Source organism: Lathyrus oleraceus, chromosome 5 (genome assembly GCF_024323335.1).
Source record: "Lathyrus oleraceus cultivar Zhongwan6 chromosome 5, CAAS_Psat_ZW6_1.0, whole genome shotgun sequence".
Classification (NCBI taxonomy): Eukaryota; Viridiplantae; Streptophyta; class Magnoliopsida; order Fabales; family Fabaceae; genus Lathyrus; species Lathyrus oleraceus.
The window spans coordinates 207,696,986-207,702,223 of NC_066583.1; positions in this window are offsets into that span (position 1 = coordinate 207,696,986).

A 5,238-nucleotide genomic window follows, 5' to 3' on the forward strand; every position below is an offset into this window, starting at 1 on the left:
TGGCTATGAAGGCTGCGGGTAAATCCGCAGGTAAAACGCAGCAACATGAAGGTCGCGGATAAATCCGCAGGTAAAACGCAGCAGCCCAAAAACAGCAAGGTGTTCTTCATCACCTTCAACTTAATTTTTCCAGAAACTCCAAAAGGTCCCAGAACCAACATTTAAACATATTTTCATGAAGATACAACGGCCCCTAACATGAATCAACACGCCATTTGTCTAAAAAACAACAACAACATCAAGAATCGATCCAAACTTATTATGAACACAAAACTTCCAAACCTTCGTTCTCTCTCATTATGGCATGGTTTTTCATGATTTAAGTTTCATGGTGATCAGCATGGCATACTCTACCTAAAGCATGGAATAATTTTAAGAATAGTGAAGATCAAAAACTCACCAAGATTGGAGGGCAGTCGTGGTACAGTTGTTGTTTGCTCAACATACTTCCACAAGGTGAATGGCGAAGGAAGCTTGGATTGAAACCACTTGTTTTGGCTCTAAATCAACTCTGTCATTAATGGTGCTTCATGTAGCAGCAGCATGGCAAGGCTTTACAGCTCAGGAATGGAGTTTGAAAAGAGTTCACAATGTTGCTTGGATGAAGAAAACCAACCAAGCTTGCTCAAGTTACTTTGAGTTTTTGAAGATTTTAGAAAAAGGCAAAAGATGAGGTTTTTCAGAATGAGTGAAGTTCTGTTGGTTTTGTGTTGCAATTGGTGTTACTCATGACAGGAAAATGATGGTGAAAAACAATGCAAGGCTTAAGTCTTTTGTGAGCTTTTGTCGACTGTTTTGGAAAATGGCCAAGAGTGAGAGGTTTTTTGTTTAGCATGAGTGAATTAACCAAGTTTTCTTGCTGTTGGATGTTGGCTGCCAACAGTGTTATCTTGACAGAAAAATGCCATACCTCTGCTGTTGGATGTTGCCTTTGGTTTTTGAGTTTTTGACGGCCTCTTTGCAAAATGGCCAAAAGTGATTTTTTGTATGAATGAATTTCTGTTGGTTTTGCCTGCTATTACTGACTTCATGACAGAAAATCATGGACAATTCTGCTGCCTTGTGGTTCTAGGCATGGTTGTAGGATGGATTCAATGAAAACATGTACTTGCTCTCCACATTTCAAGCAACTAGGGCATGGCCTTCTGTTGTTTTTTTTTAGGCTGCAAAATGTGTTCATAATGACAGCAAATGTGCTCCTAAAGTTCTGTCTTAGAGAAGTACAAAGCAAGGTATGGTGGAAGCATGGAGTAGCATGGTTGAATTTGTACTTTTCTTCCAATTCAAGCAACTAAGCATGGCCATGATGGGTGCAAGTACTGCATAATTTGAGCTTGCAAACAAATCTTAAATGATATTTCTGAGCTATTCCAATTGGCCAAATGGTAGAAAAATGTTTATATCAAAAAGTCAACCCTTGGTCAAACTTGCATTTAAATGAGAAAAGTCAAAAAATGCCATTTTGATTGGTGAAGTTTTGGCTCATGAAATTTATATTTTTGGAAAGAGGGGATCAAATGTGACTTGTAGGAAAAAACCCCACCCAAATTGGCCAAATGGTTTGAGAGATATGGCCTTTTGAAGTTCAAGAATTTCTGAAATCGATTCGATCATAACTTGCCAACCACACATGGGAATTAAGAGTTCTTGGACTTTTTGGAAATGGGAGAACAAGATCTTCAACTTTCATGTTGGGCAAAAATTCATTTGAAGCTTGTATCATGATGTAATTTTGAGGATCAAGACTTTCCATTTTTGGTAAGTTTCAGTTACAGGTCCAGTTTCCATTTTTGGAAATTTCTGATCTGGCTTCAAATTCTTCCATGATGGTGTTTGACATGATATATGAGGCCTATTTGGACATGACTGAGCTCTCTCAAACCAATTTCCATCATCAAATCACTGATTAAATGGACAGTTGACCAACAGTTGACTTTTAGGGTTTCTGACTGACTGTGCATTGACTGATGACTTCTGAACATCCAATCCTTGACCAAAACACTTCAAGAGGACCCCTAGGTCATGTGAACATGTTGGATCAACCCTAGGGCCTTGGCTCCTTGAGAATTGTGCTTGCTTGCTTGGTTGACTGATCTCCTGATCAGTTTGACCTAATTTCTTGATTGGCTTGCACTTGAGGCAAAAGAGGCAATGCAAATGCTATGCAATGGACCATGATATGCTATGACCTAATATGAAAATGTATGTACAATGATAGGTGCAAATTTGAGGTGCTACAGGCACAGGGCCGGCAGGTTTAATGACCAAAGAAGGGGAAGCCTTCGGCTTGCTGCTATCATAGCGGATAACAACATGCTCGGGTAGCTTGAACACTGGTGATATAACATTAATCTCAGGCTCGTCTTTATCAACATTGCGATTCTGCAGAATCTCAATGGTACCCTCATCCAACAACTTTTGGAGTTCTCTTCGCACTTGATCGCAACCCAAGCGGTTAACCGAGCAGACGCGGCACTTGTCGTGGTTATGCTCCAAGTAGCTGTACTGACACAGCAAACGGTGTAATTCAACCAACGACTGCCTGATGTGGCTCACATATCTGACCTTGTACTTCCCAAGGCATTCCTGAACCATATTAACAGATTTCCCATGCGCAGGCAATGGGTTCTTGGTGACATTCGGGCCTGAATCTTCAAAACTCAAGATTCCACATCTCATAAGGTCTTGAACCTTAGTCTTGAGTGGGAAGCAATTCTCGATGTTGTGGCCCGGAGCACCGGAATGGTAAACACAGTGCTGATCTGGTTTGTACCACCATTGTGGATTTGCAGGAATGGAAGGAGGATCCCTGGGAGAAACCAATTTCCTTTCCAACAAGGAAGGATAAAGCTCTGCATATGTCATAGGAATTGGATCGAAGCTGATCTTCTTCCTATCATAATTCATGTTAGCTTGATTGGTTGTACTGCCACGAGGCTGGTAAGCCTGTTGCTGTGGTCGAGGTTGTTGCTGATACTGCGGTTGCTGATATTGCTGCTGATGCTGATACTGCTGATGTTGCTGAGCATTGTCTTTAAAGACAGGTGCTATATGAGCCACCTGATGCTGATGACCGGCACGGCGTGCAGGCTTCCTCTGAGCAGAGGGTCTTCTATTCTTGGGATGGGATTGCACAGCATGGGCTTCCCCTTCTTTCCTCTTAAACGCTCCATATCGTTTAGAGGAAGAGCTCTCATCCTTCGCCAATCGTCCTTCACGGACACCTTCTTCGAGACGCATCCCCATGTTCACCATTCGGTGAAATCAGAGGGAGCGCTTGCTACCATCCGCTCATAATAAAATGAGCCAAGAGTCTTCAAAAAGATCTTGGTCATTTCTTTCTCCTCCAGCGGTGGAGTGATTTGAGCTGCTAGCTCTCGCCATCTCTGGGCGTACTCCTTAAACGTTTCCTTGTCCTTCTGCGACATGGACCTGAGTTGATCTCGGTCAGGCGCCATATCAACGTTGTACTTATATTGCTTAACGAAAGCTTCGCCAAGGTCATTGAAGGATCTGATGTTGGCACTGTCCAAGCTCATGTACCATCTGAGCGCGACACCAGACAGACTATCTTGGAAATAATGAATTAGAAGTTGATCATTATCAGTCTGGGTAGACATCTTCCTGGCGTACATGACCAGGTGAGCGAGTGGACAGGTGTTCCCTTTATACTTTTCAAAGTCAAGTACTTTGAACTTGATTGGTATCTTCACACCGGGAACAAGGCACAACTCGGCAGCAGACTTGCCGAATAAATCTTTGCCTCGAAGAGTCTTCAATTCCTTTCTCAACTCGAGGAATTGGTCGTTCATGGCGTCCATCTTTTCATAAACGTCCGGGCCCTCAGACGGCTCGGAGTGAAAGATGGTGTCGTCTACCCTTGACATGGTATGCACGACAGGAGGAGCGGGAACAGGGACCGGGCTAGATGCCGGCATGTGAGCAAAAGTTGGAGCGGGCCGATCAGGCATGAAACCTGGAGGCATCCCCCAAGGGAACCCGGCTGGCATAGCATTGGGCATTGGAGCACTGGCTGGCACAGTCGAAGTGGAGACCTCTGAAATAACCGTCCTCTGGAAGGAGTTGCAGGCTGTTGAGCAGGTTGGTTTTGAGCAACGAGGAGTTGCTCCATCAAAGTGCCAAGTCTGGCGACCTCTTCTTTTAATTCTCTGTTCTCTTGTTCTAGTTGCTCCATCACTCTTGCAGAATTGACTCGCGTATAATACCGGTGAGTCAGCTTGTCTTCAAAATAAATGAAGAACACCGTGTTAGGACAAGAAGACCAGAAACAAAGGGTACCTGTTTATGCAAAAATGATGCATGAAATGCTTGTGCAGATGCTTTGTTTATTTTCAAGGAACCCTTAGGGTATTACTTGCAATATTTTGAATAATCAAAGCATTTTAATTTCTCATGGAAAATATTTCATTCAATATATCAAGACAAAGAAGTACAGCAATTTTGATTATTACAAAGAGAAAAGGGAAATAAACATCCTATGGATCCCTAGAAGCTCGGGATGCTGGAAGACGAGAAGTACACAGCTTCTTGATCTCCCTCTCATAGGCCGCTTCCATATCTGCTTTCTCCTTTGCAAGTCGATCATACCTCCTCTTCCAGAATTTGGAAGACTGAGGAAGCAGAGAGGTCCAAGTGTCGTTCGGATTGTCGATCACTCGGTGCTCGAGGAACTCAATCATAGCGTCCTTCTCCTTAAGCTGCTGAAGCAATTCTTCTCTTTCACGGATCCAAGCACGTGAAAGGTCTTTTTCTCTCAACTCCTCTACACGTTGGATAGGGAGGGTTGAAGGCCCAGCCACATCCAACGGTGTAGGTCTCGGATGATCATACGGCATTAAGTACACGACAGCTCTTTGTCTGACCCAAGAGGTGTATGGCTCCAAAGCAATGCAGTTCTTTGGACCCAACTCGTTCCTACTCTTCTTGTGAATACTGCGCCAAGCACGGACAAATCTGGCTTTCAGGCCTTGGGGATCTTTACCCTCCTGGAAGAACACACCCTCTAACAGAATGTTATGAGGTTTATCCTTCAGGGGGAACCCAAGCTGACGTCGTGCGAGAATAGGATTGTAGCTGATCCCACCACATGTGCCAAGAAGAGGCACATTAGGGAATTCACCACAATAGTCGATGATCTGGACGGTATCATACACACGATCATACCAAGTGATATCATCATTGGTGAGAGACATAAGTCTCTGAGACCACCGTAGACAT